The 19,415-nt window shown below is 28.4% G+C and overlaps 1 protein-coding gene across 1 annotated transcript in view; it reads left to right on the top strand.

The window, feature by feature from the left end:
- The window catches only part of Acph-1 (Acid phosphatase 1), a 213,101-nt gene extending 204,994 nt beyond the window's left edge, over positions 1–8,107 (top strand). Inside the window, exon 8 of the mRNA XM_065516344.1 lies at positions 8,096–8,107. The gene's annotated coding sequence lies outside the window, so the exon portion shown is untranslated. The remainder of the gene's footprint in view (positions 1–8,095) is intronic.
- Positions 8,108–19,415: the final 11,308 nt, after the last annotated feature.

The following is a 19,415-nucleotide window of genomic DNA, read 5'->3' as shown; positions in this document are numbered from 1 at the left end:
GTAATTTTCAATTTACTCATTGTCTGCTTGTGTGGACATTATTATTTATTTGAGTTCACTGTAATTTCTTTATGATACACTGCGTTTTAAATCTATTGAACCCAATCATGAAACACGCTTATCAAATATTTGTAAGATTTTATTTTTTTTTTTGACAAGACATAAAATAAACCCCCATATAAACAAATGTTTAAAATGGCCAAAAATTTTGGAAAATATAAGAGCACTTTATTTTAGGTTTTATAAAACAAAGTTTAAGTAATTTTAATTTTAAATAATAAAAGTTAAACCAAAATACTAAACAAAGCATTATGTGCAATGGTTGCTTAGAGTACAAATACTCTAAGTCGTTTTAAGCAATTGATGCAGGAGACTGCAAACAAAGATAAATGGCTAATCAACACTGTTCTATAGATGATTTAAATTGTGTTTTATTTAAAAAAAAATAAGTATTCGATCGTGTTCGACTGCGGTAATGACTTCCTGGAGTTAAGACTGATATGTGTAATTATAGATAATCTCCAAATTGATCAATGTTTTGAAAATATTGTAAACATATTGTGTATCATAAGCATATATTTGTTTCTGAACATGGATTTATGCCATTAACATAAACCACTACTAATTTGTGAGTTTTTACTATTTTAATTTTGAGAATAGATTGCAGATTGATACAATTTACATGGATTTTGTTTGCCAAAGCATTTGACCGTGTACCACTTAATCTTTTATTACTTAAATTATCTAAAATGTGTGTCCTTTCCCGAATGTTATCTTGGTTTAGATATTATCTGTCTGTCGATGGCGTTTGCTCTGAATGTTTCATTCGTACATTTGGTATTGCATAGGGTAGTATTTTGGGTCCTTTATTTTTTAATATTTAGAGTGAGAGTATTGTTTGATATACATAAAACTATCTTTTAATAATAATTTTAATTTAGTATATAATAACCAAAGCTAATTCTATGTTAAGCTTTATAGCTCGCAATTATAATTATTTCTTAAATCAATATACAAAGAAAGTATTGTTACGTAATTTTTTTATCTGTAACGGCTGCTTGCAACATTCATTATGTTTATAAACATTTTCATCACTAGAAACATTTAGTTGTCAACAATGTTGATAACACGCTGTTTAACATTAACATTGTATATAAGTATGACAACTTTAATTGTTAAAGTTGCTAACAGTAACATTAAAGCTGCTAGAAGCTCTAGAAATAGAACATTCTAGTTTTGTCCGTTAGATAATTCAAGATGGCAATGTGTGTATAAATAGTAACAACGAGTTGCAAAGAGTTGTATATTGTAGGCGCTGTTAGACGTAACATTAAAGGCCTATTTCACGATGTCGAAAGAAAATTGATTCGAACAAATTTGTATGAAAACTATTCGAAAGAATTTTAAAAACAGTGTTTTCATTCAAATTTTTTCGACTCCTTTTTCTTTCGACATCGTGTAACAGGCAGTAACTGTGTATTTTTAAATTGTGTGTTTTAAAAGAGACCGACTATTTAAATTGATGTGTAAAAGAATGCGGTTAAACGGATAAAAACCTAACAGTATTGTATTTTGTATATTGGCATTCGATGTCTTCGAATGCCAATAAATGTGCACTAATTTCGATCAAGTCTTTGGAAATGAGACGTAATATTTCTATTATTTGCCACTCCTATTCACTTGACCATAGACCAACTCTTTCTGAGATTAAGCTCTCAAGAATATAGATGACTGAATAAATCGTGACTTTACAACAATCTCCAGATGGGGTGAATTGAACCCCAAACGTACTCAAAACTCAGTGTTGCATATTGATACACAAATGACTTGAGACTTCACCATAATTATGTTTTCGGATGGGTTGGAGTATGATGTTGTGAAGGAAACTTTTAGGTGCTTGAGTTTCTTGGGACTTTATCGACATGTTTAACGTCCTATTAGCTTAGAAGTTACGGATTTGTTTTCACTTGTTTTCAGTTCCCCCACTGTGCACTATGTGATGCCTCTAGCCATAAAATTCGCACCAAACAGTGACACATTGTGGATTCATTTGTTTTTTGTCAATCACATGTGGCTTCCCTGAAACCTAAATGTGGAAATTTATAACCACGATTTTTACTTATTCTATTGCTTTTTTCAAAAAACTAAGCTTAGCGTATTTTCCTTCTATGCCAATGAAATTATAATATTAAACCCTTTTTATTATCAAAATAAACCAGTAAAGTTTAAAAAAGAAACTTAAAGTTGCCCCCGAGATAAGAAAAACACAATTATAAATTCATATTTATAGCTGACCACTCCCCAAAATATTTAATAAAATGAGAATAAAAATAAACTTGTTTATTAGTTTATTTTAAGCAACAAACAAACAAACAAACCTATGACTAACTTAAATACTTTACGCAATTATTTCAAACAACCCAGAATATTAACAATTAAAATCTTAATTAAAACAAAAGGTTTAGCCCACTAAATACTAGACATTTATACATTATTTTGAGCATTTGCCAATAATATGAAATTATTTTTTTTTGTTTATTTTCAAGTTAAATGTAGCATAAATCCTCAATCCTTTTTCTCCTGCCACCTTCGAATATAAAATAAAATAAAGGAAATATTTATTAAAAATGCTGCCCAGTTTATTTACATAAATTTGCAATTAACAAATGAATGTGTACTGAGGGGTGTAGTAGAGGATTTTAATGGTTGTCAGTTAATAATGAGTTTGAATTTCAGCATGAATGAATCTTTTATATCCTTTGGTTTTGGTTCTTCTTAAATATGTATTATTATTCCTATCATTTGAAAATGTTCCAAAACCAAAAGTATTTTTTTTTTGTGTTTAGTATAATTTTAAAATATTGGTTAAGAAATAATGAGATTTCATTTGTCAATTTTTAGCAAATTATTTTACGTGCTCAGTGGAGATAAAAGCATAAATACATTGGCATGAATGATTTATTTGTGTAAGTTTTTTTTCTCTATTTACAAATTAATTTTGTGGTTATTGAGCAACAAAAAATATTTGTAAAGATGGGTTTAGAAAAATTAATAGAAATTAAAAATAAGGAAATGGATAGCAATGCTAATTTAAGCAAAAACATGCATATCTTAACATGGTGGTGCAAAACAAAAAAATGCTTCTATGTCAAATGATACAAAGCTCTCATAAATTATAGAACAAAAGATACACGCAGAGAAAAAATATAATTGGGCATGGATACTGTAACCATTTAAATAATGTTACAAGATTTTTAACAATATTATAGTCACAGTAACTATTTACATGATTGTGGTAACCATAATATGGTTAATTTATGATTCACATGATTGTATCAACCATATAATATATGGTTACAGTAAACAAATATATGTTTGTGGGAACCATATTTATGATAAATATTTTTATCATATATGTTATTCTCAGATTATGATAAGCCTTAAGCCGAGAGCAACATAATATGATAAGTCCTTCATCATATGAATGGTTGTCACAAACATATATTTGTTTACTGTAACCATATATTATATGGTTGATACAATCATGTGAATCGTAAATTAACCATATTATGGTTACCACAATCATGTAAATGCTTACTGTGACTATAATATAGTTAACAAACTTGTAACAATATTGAAATGGCTACAGTAACCATGCCCAACTATATTTTTTCTCTGCGTGTAGATATATTATTCGAAATTTTTATATAAATATTTTTTTGGTTCAGCTGTTCCCTTTTCTTATCGCGCTTCTAACTAAAGAAAGGTTATTTTATGACAAAACAATAAACATTGTTCAAAAAGTCTTGTTAGTTTAGAACTTTTTTCCTTGAAACACAACAAAAATTTGTTTAAACTATAATAATTTATATGACCTAATGTGAATGCCCCAATTGTATCTTTCACTTTTTAATAGTTTTACTAGAAATGTAATCGAAAAAAGATAATATGTAATTGAAGTTATTCAATTAACTTACCGTTTTAATAATTTCTTAGCTGACTGACTTGCTAATTATAATCTTTACTATTTTATGCTTATGTTTCAGAATTGTTGCTCTTTGTATTTTACTTGAATCATGGAAGTGAAGGTATGTACGAGGTTCTCATTAGAAATTGTTAGAAAATTCAATTGCGAAAAAACTGTTGACTTATTCTTATCCTTTGGCAGCCTTTGTCTTAATGTCATTTCTGAAATAGATAAAAAAAATCACTAAAAATGTAATATTGTTTGTTACTCTCGATTTTATCGTATGAAAATAGTGTTCGTAAACGGACTTTCTTAAACTCATCATCCACTAGTGGTACGTCCATGTCTCTGAGGATGTTGTCATTTCCTATGTACCATGGTTCACCCGCCTTGGTCCTAAGATTCCATGGATTCCAAAAATTTGGTCCACCGACGACGGAACATTAGTTGTCAAATTGTTAAATAAAATGGAGGAATTCGTTGGTTTGTCAAAATCTATAGTCCAAACTATCCTCAGGAACTATACGACGCGTCGTAGAATCTCATGTGGACCCAAAATATATACTAAAGTGGTTCTGCGACAATTATTTAGATGTCTTGCAAATGGAATGACAAAATCAATACACCAAAATCAATACAAACCGATAACCGACAAATAATTGTCGTTTTCGGTTTTGAGCCAAAAAAAAACGTGATTTCGATTAATGTCGAACACTAAACATTACTCTATGATTCACATTTTTGTCTTTTATTTGATAAGTTGTATGAAATTTATTGTTCTTCGTGGTTTCGGTTCTAGAAAAATTTTAAAAATTCTTATAAATATTGTATTCCTTAAACAACCCTCTTAGAATATATTGATAACAAACCTGTCATTATAATAATTAACACAAAAAGGAACTAACATATACATGTACATAAATACATAAAGATACCCAGCAGTTCTAGGAGACAGTCCCGAACTAGTGATTGTACCCATCACTAGTTACTTTCATAGTTATTTTAACACGTGAATGTACTAAGCAGCGGGTCAATTGACCTTTTTTGATTAAAATGAGACAGTCCGATAGCTGGTCTAAAGTAGACAACGCATTGGATTCACATACCGGTTACATACAGTCAGTTGATCGGCTACATACCTAGTTATTTTAACACAAATTAACCACAATAATTAACCACAAATAATCCGCTAAAAAGACATATCATAGACCGCACAGTGGTATATAAAAAAGAAGGAAATAAATCTGCCGAGTGTTGTCGAGTTTATGTTTTGAATCTGGACCTCATGGGCCCACCAAGGGCGGGGCCAGATGTCACCAAAGATGGGGACATCTTTAAAAACGATCCTTTTTCTTCGGTTGTGTACTACATAAAACATCGTCGTACCTATCAATTATCTCTTATAGCTTATTAGATATTCGCTTTTGAATATAAAATGTTTGACATTTTTTGATGACCCTACTCCAGTTTTTTGATGACCGCGGTTCCAAATATTTCCCGATTTTCTCCATTTTTCTTTTATAGGACTAACAACTAACAAATTTATATATCAAATAAAGAAAGAATTATTTAAAAATCATGACTGAGTCCAAAGTTACATGCATTTGAATTTAAAAAATTCAAAAAGGCGATTTTTCGCTATTTTTTGGAAAAAAAAGATTATTCTTTTTAAATTATCTAAAAAATTTCTAAGAGGATGTATAAAGAGTGAAAAGCTAACTTTACACCAAATATTTTAAATTGAAAAAAATTTGAAAATTTTTAAAACCGAGGGTACCAGGTCCATTCAAAATACGCCAATTTTTTATGTAAAATTCATCTTTATATCAAAAATTCTCAAATCGCATATTCGATATCAAAATATAGTAATCGATTTTAGATGGCCCAATATATTTTTAATTGTTTTGTAAATGGTTCCGATAACCTCGTCCCTGGTATGGATATTATAGCCAAAAAACTACAAATTCTACCTCATATTTTTTACGTGGCAAATTAATTAAGGAAACGTTAACAACTCGCATAGAATTTACCTAGCACTGTTATTTACATTCATAAAAATGCTGTTATGTAGGCAACATTCTTTTTATGAATTTCTATGTTAAGTAAATTCTCTGCGAGTTGTTAAGTTCTACCTAATTAATTTGCCATGTAAACTACATAAGGTAGGCATGTTATATATCAATGGATAGGGGATTTTGTCTATTTTTCAAAAATATATGTATATAACTTTTGACAGCTAAAAAAATCATGGAATTCTTTTTTGAAAAATATGACAAAAAATGCTTCTTATTGAGTTTTAGATGACGATGTTCCTCCGACAAATTTCTAATATATTGCTTCTGGTGGCTAAAATAACTACTTTCTAAAGTACAATACAAAATAAACGTTTAAAGTGACTTTACTATAGGTTACAAAGAGACACTAAAGGACTATTGACTTCACACTATGTTACATGGTATATCAGTATACTTAAGGAAAAATAATAAGAATTATTCAACACAATTTGCATAAAACCAGTTTGTACGAATTACTCACAAAATGTGACCACACTTTAGATTACTTAGATACACTTAAGTGCTAATTGTCTTCTTACTAGATTACCTGCGATGTATAAAGTAAACAATTGTCTTCACTTTGCACTACAAGGAGCACATACGTGTCAAATGACCCAAAAAATATATATCGGAGTTGGCCAAGTGATAAGATATTAGCGACAATTACTGTCTATAAGGAATACATTGACTACTTGCTTAACAGCTGGGTATTTATATTAACTCCACAACCACAAAACATACTCAATTACATCCATATGTATACACAAACTCACTCACATCCATAAACAGGCAACTACTAGTAATAGCAATTAAAATATCGACATCAAATCAATGAATCGTTTACATAAATACCTTTGCTATTGTTGCAAATTTGCCACTAACAGTTATGAAAGGAATTAACATACGCATTTGGGCGGCGCTCATTTTATACTTTGTCGATTTTAAGTACTTCCAAGGTATAAAAGTGTTTTAACCCTTTCGGGACTACTGGGATAATACGTCCCAGCAATTTTAAAACTTTCGTATTTTCTTTATTTTCAATGCAATTTCTTATCTAAATAACCCCTAAACCATGTTTAAGTGTTGATTATAACACAAAGGTACATGTCAGCGTATTCATGCAGCTTGACAGTGAAACATTGTTAAAATTTGAGCAGTTTGGAAGACGCCCGATATAGAAAAAAAATTTAGGAAAATAAATATGTAAATTTTAAACGCTTAGTCAGATTTAAATGAAATTTGGCATGCACAAAGAGAAAGTCTTGTCGAGTTCATGTTTTCAGTTTGGACTTCATGGACCCACCAGGGGATCCCAAAGTAGGACACCTCGGGTATGTTAAATTTTTCAAACGATTCGATTTCTTCGTTTGAATTCTGTTTTCATAAAAATTACATATAAAGAATCTCACCGCCAAGCACTATCGTTGCTATCAATTATCTCTTATAGCTTAGGATTTTCAACATTTTTACCTACCCTGCTCCAGTTTTTTGATATCATAAGTAGGGTTTCTAATTTCCCGACCTTTTTTGATTCCCGGAAATCGGGAAATTTTTTTCTACATTCCCGGGTACCCGGCTATTCCCGAAAAATATAATGATACTGTAAATTGGGAATAGTATAGCCAAATTTCGTATAAAAACTTAGTGTTATAATTGTTATATATCAGAGCTTAGAATTAATTAATACAATTTGAGCTTAATTCACTAAAATCTTAATCCGTAATTAAAAAATGTCAGCCTTTCATTCCATAAATCCATTCCCAATATTTATTTTTTTAGATTCATTCAAAAGACTTTGTTTAAACTAAATTAATTTTGAAGTTAATTAATATCAGAATTTATTCATACCTTGAATGATTAAGTTTCTGTTAATTTAAATTGAGTTAAAATTTTTTTCTTGATTCAGTTTTTTTTATCATTTACAAAATTAATTGAAAAAATTGACTTAAGCCTTTTTGTATTAGATTTGAATTGAAGAAAAATTTAATAATTTAATACATTTGTGAAGCTATTTTGTTACGGATTTGAAAAAGAAATTTGTAGAAATTAGAATGATCCAATAAGAAATAAATTCTATAAATAATCAATTCTCTTTTTAAATTTTCATACGAAATCTAGAGTTGGGTTGTTCATGAACGAACAAGTTCAATTGAACAATACAGTCAAATGAACAATGAGAATTTGTTCAATCATTTTGTTCTTTTTATTCACTTTATTCTTTTTGGTCGTCTGCCATTACTGTAGCTTATATTTAAAACGCGTTTCAATGGGATTTATGTTTGTTGAATTTTATATAATTCCTTATTCTTTTCTTTATTATTAAAATCATGTTATAATATGCCAAATTCTATTTCCAAAAGCAAATGACCTGTTAGTTTTGTTCACTGCAAAAACATTAAGCGAGCAATTGTTCATTCACTTAGTTCAGTCAAACACCACAGAATAGAAGTGAACAACTGAACAAAAATAACGAACTTGTTTATTTATTTGTTCTGAACAAAAACAAAAATCACATATAAATAATACATATCTAATAATAAGCGGTCTGTTATTGCCGAGATATGAACAAAAAACTGTAAAAAAACATTTCATGGTTATTTGGTAAAAAATCAGTATTAAATTCCCGGGATTCCCGACTAAAAATCCCGGGAATCGGGTATTGAAAAATTGGCAAAATTCCCGAGAAATTTGTACCGGGAGATCCCGGGATAAAAACCCTAATCATAAGGTCCAAATATTTCACGACTTTCTCCATTTTTATTTTATTAGACCAGTATCCCAAATAAAACCAATTTGACAAGTGTTTTGGACCATTCCATAAATTAAATCCCCACTTACAAAATTTGGCTTTTAGAGTAGGGAAAACAATTTTAGATTTTGGGAGTAAAAGTGCATAATATGGGCTTCCCTATTATATATTTGATGCAACACAAGCCCATCAACAGATGTTTGTTTATACGCTTTAGTGAAAATGTTTAAGCCATTTTGAAGAAAATTCTGAAAAATTAATGGATTTGACATGTTAGCTTGTTTATGTTAATTAATGAATTTAATTAAAATTTTTTTTGAGATTGTGTTTTAAAATTGTTATCTTGTATTGAAGGCAAAAAGACAAGATATATCAAATGTTTATAATCAGTAGGATATTCTTTCAATAAATTCAAAGATTGAAAAATGTTAAATCTGATTAAAGTAAAGGTATAAAATGTTTAAAATTTATGTTGAATTTTTTTTCTTTATTTTTTTTATGGGCATAATTGGGATTAAAAACCTTTTTGTTTTCATGAGCTTTAATTGTAATGCTTTACACACAAGGGATGGAGGTATTTTGATTTTGCCATTCCTGTTGTAACACATATTCATCGAAGACCAACAAAAGTATATACATTAGAGTGTCCCTTAGAATTAAATTTTTTGATTTTTTTTTTTGCTGAAAACTTTCGTAATGACCTAAAATACCACCAATTTTTAGCTTGTTCTAAGAAGGGCAACCCGTGCCGACTTTCGATTTAGTTTTGAGGTGCATTTACAAGGGGAAAAATGCATTTTTTCAGTTTTTTTTTTTTAATTTTTGCCATTAAATAATTACTTTTGCAATTTTATTTAAAAGAATCGAAATGTGTACGTAATTGTCGTTCTAATAAGGTATAAAAGACAAAAATTGGTTAAAAAATGTTAAAGTTATTAAAATATCGCCAGGCCATTAATGTGTCTCAGGCCACTACAACAAGAAATGTAGGAACAAAATTAACATATTTTGAGAAATATTAAAAAAAAGTTTATTCTTACTTAAAATATATCCATATTTACTTGTAAACAGTTAACCTATTCGCAGGTATAAACAAAAAAAATATATTTTTTTTAACGGTAATTTCAAAACTGCAATTTAAAATTTTTAAAAATTTTGTTAAACAAATTTCAGAATTTTTTGATCATCACATGGGGATTTATTTACAACATAATAGGGAATAAAAATGTGAAAAAAGTATGTCAATACCTCGTACAGTTTTTCCGTACCTGCGATATAAATTTAGCGAATTTCGAGAAATACTAATTTGTTGGCCATATTTTGGCGAATGAGCCCAATTTCCTTACTGTTATTAATTTTAAGTAAAATCTGATCAGAATATTATAGTTCAGTTAATTTTAAATATAGTCTGATAGTTTTCCTAAAATCGGAAAACGTTAATCCTTAAATCATGAAGGTCAAAGGTCAAATTTTTCAATATTTGGAATATCTAATGGAAAGATAGCGAAATGTTATATATATTTTGGGCCGATTTTGATGAAACTTAAGAAAAATATAAAATAAAGTCTAGTATTTATAATAACAGCACAAAAATGGAAATTAACCCTTAAGAGCGTTACAAACATCAGCACAAACGCATAACACCCTCCCCATTATGGTGGTGTAGGGTATAAAAACTTTAACAATTCCATGTAGTTTTAATGTTTCCCAGATTAATTGCTAAAACAAATCATTAATTTTTATTGCCATCTATTTTTTTTCCACACAGAATGCTTTTACATATTTTGTAACATTTATAGACCAAAAAGCAAGCCATTTTTGTTTCGATGTTTATTTTTGTATGATTTTTTCTGTGTATTTTTGCAATTAAATCGTATAATTGTGCAGTCAGGCGCAATGTCAAGTTGAACGTGTATATATATAGTCATTAAATGCAAAATGGAAAAATATTTACAACGATATGATGGACAAACTTGGATACATCCAGTTGTAGCTGTTGACGAAATATTAGTAGAATGGCTGCACAAATAACAGTTTATTTTCAGTAAAAGCGATACAGTTTAAAACAAAATCGAAATTGAATAAAAAAAAAAAACAACTTAAACAATGTGTTGGCAACATTGTGTAATTAATATCGATACAATTTTAACTTGATTAAAAAGAAATATTAAAGTTCAACGAATTTGCATTTAAAGGTCATCAGTAAAATCAGAAAATGCGAGTATTATTTTAATAAAATAAATTTAATGGTAGTTAATGTGTTTGCAAGTTGAAGTTATAGAAATTTCGAATAAATAGGATTGGTTGTTACTGACAGCCGTTTGTTTAATATTTAAAAGCCAGCAATATGGTATTTTTGCAATTAATTAAAGCAACTGAATAATATTTTAATGTAATAATTGAGTAGTGCAAGTTTAGAGAGGAAACATACTGCTGATTTTGCCACATAACGAAGGCGGTTCAATACGTCCCTGACTTTTTGAATTTTCCACCTCTTAACTGAAAAAGCAATATTGCTACTGTCAACAGGTTTCAGTCAGTTGACTCCTGTCAAAATTTTAACAAGCTGCGTTATTAGTTCGATAGCAGACTAGGGTGTGACTTGGGGAAATGGAAAAAAGTGAATTTCGTGGGCACTAAACCAAGGCTAAGCTTGATAAATACTATGGGAACTCTGCACCATCAAATTCAATTTTGTTTTGACCGTACTTGCACGGATGATGCCAAACGTTCTGGATGCCCAGTTGAGGGCATCTGGTCTATTGACAGACGAGAGATTGAAAGTGGGAGTGATTGTGGAAGCCATAGGCATCCACGAATTGCTCCCTAATCCGCTTTATTCTTTTCGGTTTTAGCCCGAACCTAAAGAAATATATCCGCTGAAAGAGATTTGACTCATAAAATCAAAAAAACTTCATCCTCAAGGTCAAAATCGCAAAAAACTTTAAAAATTATTTTTTTTTTTTTAAATTTTTACCCTGTTCAGGTCCGCTCAAAATTCAAGGAAACAATCAATTACAAAAATGTATCTTAGATCTCAATAAACAACTTTCTAGAACATCCCTGCGGGAAATTTGTGTTAATTGTTCTCAGAGCACTTGTCCTGTGACCAGTGAATACAAAATTATTACCAAAAGGAACGAATTATGATAGGTGAAAACAAGACATATCACTTAACTAGTGTTAAAGTGTAGTTACTACTGAGGAAAGGTAACTGGCACAAAATTAGTCCTGTGACTGGGTTTTGTGGGTGTTATGTTCAATCTCTTTATATGGCAATGATGTTGGTCTAGATTCTAGATCAATCATTGCCATCATTTCACCACTTTCTAGACTCTAGAAAGTGGTGAAATCACATCTTTTTGGCTCATTGTGATAGGTTACCGGTTTTTTACCAAATATTATAAAAAAAGTTGAACCGACATTGAATAAGTGCGCTTAGGTTAGTTCAGCGACTTGTTCACTTGTGACAATATATGAGACAGGTCTTGTATTAACCGAAATTGAATACGTCCATTTAGGTAAGTTCAGAGACCTGTCACAAAGTGTCAAAAAGATGTCAATTAACCCTTTCCTAGGACATCCCCATGTTAAAGTGACAGGTCCCCTTCATGTAAAGTGTTAGAACTGGAACCGGTCCCTACTACTTTGGAACTGTCACGTGATAAGTTTGGTGTTAGTTCCTTTTCCCCTAGGGATATGAATGATTCTTAACACCGTTTAGGTAGGTCAATATAAGTTAGTTAGAAAAAACTAAAGCATACTTTTAGGCAGCTTTAAAAAATTTATTTAGAATTTGTTAAAGTTTTTTGCGATTTTGATCTTGAAGATGAAGTTTTTTTGATTTTAAATGTTCACAATTTTTGTTCTTTCTGACAAGGGCTAAACTTTGCCTCATAGAGTAAATCAAAATTCCTTACTGTTTGCAAGATATGAGACTGAGAAAATTATCACTTTTTTTTCAAAAATAATACCGAGGCCCCAAATCTTTGGGGGCCCATAAAAAGTGCATGAATTTGGGCAAAATTGGGAAACACGGGTCTTTTTTTTGGTCTTTTATCACGTAGTGATGTCCTTGCAAGAATATTTCCTTTAAAATTTTCTTTAAGCAGCACAAAATTCGAAGACCATTTTAAATTGAGTTCATAGATAAAACAATTAATACAAATTGTGGATTTTTTCAATTCATTTCTCTTAAGTTTAATGATTTTAATATAAAGGAAATAATGATGTGATGGAAATTTCTTTATTAAACAAATTACCCCAAACTATCTACCACTCAGTTAACATTCATAAACGTCTACATATCAACCCATATAAATTCTTGTTTTTTTTCGTTTTAAAATGTATGAAAATCTAAAAACAGCAAAAAATATGATAAATTAAATCATCTAATTAAGTTTTTGTTGGTCCTATCAATTCATTCTTTATTTCCTTTGTTCTAATTTTAAATTCATTGATTTGGCATAAATACACAAAGAGACACACTCATAATAAACACTTATTCGTCTTGGTTAACAGACATTTTTATTAATAAATGTTAAATGTAGTCAATGTTTGATGACCTTGAAATGGCCGAGATATAATATTATAATTAAATTTGAAAGAGAAAAACCCACTGTCTGGAATTAATATTCATTAACGTGCAAATGTCATTAAAATTATTAAGAAGTTTCAGTTTTTTTTTTTGATTAAACACCTATTTAAAAGTATAACTTATTATTTAATTTTAATGGTTAAGATTATTTAATACAAAGTTAATTAGATAACCTGTAGCCGTCTACACAAACATTTAATTGAGTAAGAGCATAAAATAATTTTAAAAAAAACATATTTTGTATGAAGTATTATTTTAAAAGATTTTTGTTTGAAGTTAAAATATGATTGTATTAATATTTACAATATTAATTGCATTTTTATCATACACCACGTATGAGCGATATTTAATTAATTTCTAAAAAAACATTCATACGTCACTTATATGTAATATTAAGGGTACTCATTTAATCGCTTAAGTTTCCCATTTGTTCAATTGTGCAAATTTGCGCGACGTGTTTCATGAACCCACCTTATCAATTTTGGGCAAGTTTATATATTAAATTTCTCTCTATTTGATATAAATGTCAAATAAAAATAAATTCAACAAACGCCTTAACAAATTTTTCAAATTGTATAAATTTTAATTTTAAAAATGTTGAATGAAAGTTAAATCTTTGGAACAAACGGTGATATACAGAGTTTGCAAGATTTTGTTTATATTCTAGCTGTTGGTTAATGTTTTCATACACAATGCCATTTAATACAATCATTCTGTTCCAAAGTTACAAAATTTTCACATGCACAACATTTTTATATTTTATTTGATTTTTATTTCTTATTAATAAAAGTAAACAAAAGCAGCTGATTCATCAAATGCACAATAAATTCAAGTTTGCGAGTCTGAATTGTCGCGCAAACTTATCGGAGTTGTGCAAACGAATTTCCATACATTTTTTGACAGTTTATTTGCGAGAGTGTAAAAATGCACAGATTGCACAGTTTGCGAGGCATTTAAGCGTTTACATGAGGACCCTCATTATTTTAACATCATTATTATTAAATTAAAAAAAAAACGTGGAAATAAATAAAAGTTTCTTGGAAAAGTTTCCATAGAACAAGAAACCTCCTAATATACATATGTTTCAAATCATGAACAGAAACCTTATAAACAAATGTTATCTACCTGAAAAAATTTATAGTAATCTTCCTTGAGTTTTTATGCTTTAAATTTTGACTCTTTCAAAACATTTTCACTGCAGATATGAGCAACAAGAAAACACATTAAAGCGTTAGTAACTACAAAAATTTGACACAACTTTTAAAAAGAAGTTGTATTAAGAAACTCATATTCAAATTTGACTACATATAGTCGTTGCACCAGAAAAAAGTTTTATGTGCAGTTTGAAAATAAAAAAAAAATGTGTGTCAATTATTCTACATGTGAAAATATTAGCAGTTGTCATTCATTCATTTCTCTTGTCCAATTGTGGAAAAAAGTTAATATATCAATGAATTTTAAACAAATCTGGTGATAAATATAATCAATTATTTTAATACTTAAAACCTTAAGGGTTAGTTGCATGACCTGTCACAGAGTCAACTAAACCTTTTTAGAACATCGCCTTGTTAATATGAGCGTTCACTTTTATATAAGGGAACAAATCGCGGGCCCAATTAACGCACGGTTCCTTCCTCCCTGGGGTACTTAACAAATTTCCAATGACATCAAAGAGATTAAGGTATCCTTTTATATGGCTTTCATTTAGAAAATAACAGATTTCTTTGCTTTCCTAAAAACATGTTAACAGAAAACATAGAACTTTTTGTAAGTGCTACGACGATATGTACATATCGTTACCTTAATATAGAAATACCCTAACTCGTGTTTTTTTGTAAGCTCAGATTTTCGTTTATTTCGATAAATGGTCCTCATATATATCATATTTAGACAAAAAATCTCGACTTAAAACACGAGTTAGGGCCTTTCTATATTAAGGTAACGATATGTATATTAAAGTATTTTTCAGCTGCAGTATTAAATGGGCATGTTTGACAATGTTTCATCTTCTTAAAAAAAGAAATTGTCATATTAACATTTATATAACTGCAGATGTGTCTTATCTTGATAACCACGTACAGAAATTTTTTAAATTATTTTTATTTTGCGCACAGTTTTTGCATATGTTGTGTTCCCTGTAATTTTTCAAAAAATAAAAATGGAACATTCTTCAAATAATAATGTTTTTTTTAGAGACTGAAAATGTCGCTAAACAACAGTAAATTTTTGTTAAAAGTTATTTATAATCGGCAAAATAAAAGTTATTTGTTGTACTTGACTTTTAGTTGAAATATTTTCATGTTACATTGACATTAAAAACAAGAAGTTTCTGAAACGTATGTATTATGATGTTTATAGTTGCGTTTACCCAGGGGAGTTATAAATCGAACAAAATTTCGGTATGTAGGGAACAAAACAGTAAAAAAGAAAAATATTATTTTAGTTTTTAATGTAACAAGGTCTAAAAACAAAATGCTGAAAATTTGAGGTTGCACATTTTATTTGAAGTAGCAATATTTTTAAAGAAAATTTTAAAAAATTAATTTTATAATAAAAAAAACAATTAAAAATAGACGAGACGTAATTGTCAAAAACCTAAGTCTGTTGTGAAAAACCTAACTCTTGCAACAACAAAATATAAGTTAATCAATGTATTTTGTTGTTGTGTCAGACATATGATTTGTTGAATTTTTGTTTGACAATTCAGAGTGTCTCGCCTCTGAATATAATGTCTAACATTATAACTTGATACCAACAATTAAAATATTCAATTCTTCGAACTGGTTCAAGAGAAGCTTTATAGAGCAAACACAACTTTTTACGAAACATTCTAGTATAAGTTTTTAAATGAACAAGCAGCGGAGTTATTTTTACAAATAATTATGTTTGCATTTAACCCATTTCGCTACGCTGTTCGATTTTTCGAACAGTAAAAATAAAATTTTTCAAAAAAAAATTTATATGTGAAAAAGGTGGAATTTCTGAAAAATTTTGGTATGAATGTTAAGTTTCATCTTTTAGCTAATAAAAAACTATATCCCGACGTGACCATCCCCCTCCACCTCTTTGCAAATTTCTACAATTACATAAATATATTACATTTAAAAATAGTAAAAAAAATAAAATTAAAATAAAAAACATGAGGAATTATTGCCAACATATCGCACTTGTTCATCAATACTGTATTAACTCAAAATTTTTAAAAATTCACTTTTTGCAAGAAATCAACTAACAACATCAATATCTATCTACTGTAAAAATTTCAACGTATTCCGATTACTCTTTCATCTCGAAAACCACACCAGACCATTTCGTGATAATTAGTGACTACCTTGTATCAACAAAAAGGTATATTTTCATAAAAAAATTTATTATTTTGAATTGAGCTTTTATTCAAGTTAAAAATAATCAAATTGTTTTATTTAAATTTGGTTGTATTTTGAGTTGATACTGTTTTGTTGATAAAATAATACAAAAAAATATCGAGAAGTAACTCAAAAAATATATTTATTTTCCAATAATTGCAAAAATTTTAAAGAAAAACAATGTGAATATATTTTCAAATGGAATTTGCTTAATATGATGTATTCGGATTTTAAAATTCTCTTAAAATGTAATCACAAACAGTTTTTGGCCTCTACTGAACATTTTAAAATTTTGAGTTAATACAGTATTGTTGAACGAGTGCGATATGTAACGGTTTAATAAAATAAAAAAATCATGATTTACATGCAAATGCGGGACATCACATATGTTTAAACTTTACTGTTTGAAATTTTGAACTGGCTTTTCTGGAAAAACGAAAAATCTAAAATTTTTCTGACCAGAAAAAATAAATAAAAATTTTATCTTGGAGCGAAATGGGTTAACTTATTCCCGTTAGCTTCCTGTATACTCGTAGTTACAAGCTCTATTTCCTTATTAACTAATACTCTTATTAATATGAATTTTCCATGAAAAGCATATTTGTTTAACTATTATTTGTAAAAACAAAATAAAACAAACATTAAGTAAATTACCTAAATAAAGTTAAAAGCTTTGTTGCTAAATTTTCAGGAAATTATAATAAGGTGATTAGAAAAGGATTCTAGTAAGACTTATTGCTTAAAATTTTGCAAACATTTTAGTTTTCATAACAACTGTAATACTGTATAAATATAAAACCAACTATTTTTTTTTACTTTTTATAAAGCTGCAAATAAAACAAAAATTTAATCTTAATTTTTTTTCTTATTGCAGCTAAATCTAACTAACCATGGCATCCAAGCTGACATTGAGATATTTTCGCTGGAAACTCTAGAGAATACTCTTTACTTTTTACTTTCAATTACATGTAGGAATTAAAAGTAAATCCGGTCTATAACTGAATCACAAATGTTGTTTCTTATACTTTAAGTAGAAAGTTCTATTAAGAAGTTAGATATTACTTGCTTATAAATTTCCTAAGAAAGTATTTTTGGAAAATTGTATAAGCCAACAATATCTTTCAATTTCTCTAAATATATCAAGATAAACATAAGAAAAAGAAAACAATATTTTGTTTAATTTTTGCATTGGAAACTAGCAGTTAAACGAACTTATTTTTTTAAAAAAAATAAATAAATAGAAGATAAACATGAAATTAATTCCATTCCTTATTTGTATTTTTTTATTCCTTATTGAATTTAATTTAATTTTTTTTATTTCCCAGATTTTTTTTCTATAAAATTGCTTAAAATTCATAGTTACTAACACTAAGCAAACAGAATAAACTGTAGCACGAAAAGGAAAAAAATAAAATTTGTATACTAACATAACCTTCACATACTTTAAGGCGGTCGATTAAAAACTAGTTTTTTGCGCCTAAATGTATGTGAACAATTTCGTTAATGCTTATTTAAGCACAGGGTGACTCTAAAAAAACAAATTTTGGAAACAAATTTAAATAAACAGCCTGCTAAAAATGCTGGGCGACTGATAGACCGAAATGAAAGAACAAGAAATTTTAAGTTGTGATTTTTTGGCTGTAATTTTAAGTGTGACGTCACAATTGCATTTAGATGAATGTATGGGTATTTGTAACAACTGGTTTAGATAGTAAGCAAACATGCTTCCTTTCTAAAGGGTTTTTGCTGAATTAAGGTATTTTTATTTATGTATTAAAATTGTAATTGAAATAAATAAATTCTGTTGTATTTATATTTTAAATTTAGATTTAAGAAACTTATTTGTAATTAATTGTAAACAATAAAATTTATTTTAATTTTATTTTAACTTCTGCACTTTGCAACAAAATTATAACAAAAGTGTTTCAATAAAAAATTTGTAAAATTTTCAGTTTTGCAAAGTAAAGGTATAAGTTTGTTTAAATTGTAATTTGAGGTAGTTTATGTAGACAGAAAGTGCGCCTGGTATATCCTATTCTTATTTGGAATGTTTTTTCATCACAGATCTGAAATAATAAATAAACATTTATTAATATTTGTTTATTAAATGATTGTTTTTTTTTTTGGTTTTCATCGAATATTGTGAAACCTATTAAACCAACGAAACGTAAGCACTTTATTTTAAATTTAGTACTTTAATGTTTAAGTTTATGTTTAAAAATGCAAACAAATTTAGTTTATTTAACAAAATTGTCCATCTGTCATATGAAATTTGGAGGCAGGCAATATATAAAAAAAGGAAAAAAAAAATATTGTAGACATGATAATATTTCATACTAAACAAAGACAAATAGACATACAGACAAACGATAAAATTGTCGTTTTTTATGTAAAATTTTATGTTGCTTACATATATTCCGAATCGTAAAATGTATGTTTATGAAGTGAATTCTATGTAGTGTTTCAACATTAGGGTGGCTTAAACTATAATTAAATTTAATATTATTTTATAAATACTTTTTAAATGTAGAAAACTTTTTACAACATTTCCTTATTCTAATGTTGTTCATCGAAATTTTGTTGACAAACTCACAAAATTAAAATGTAACACTTTTGAAACACGGCTTATTGTTCACAATTTTTCATTAAGTATACAACAAAATCTTCAGAAAACTCTTATAGA

This window comes from Calliphora vicina, chromosome 1 (genome assembly GCF_958450345.1).
Source record: "Calliphora vicina chromosome 1, idCalVici1.1, whole genome shotgun sequence".
Lineage (NCBI taxonomy): Eukaryota > Metazoa > Arthropoda > Insecta > Diptera > Calliphoridae > Calliphora > Calliphora vicina.
Note: the sequence above shows the minus strand (reverse complement) of the source record. Positions and strands in the feature narration are given on the sequence as shown.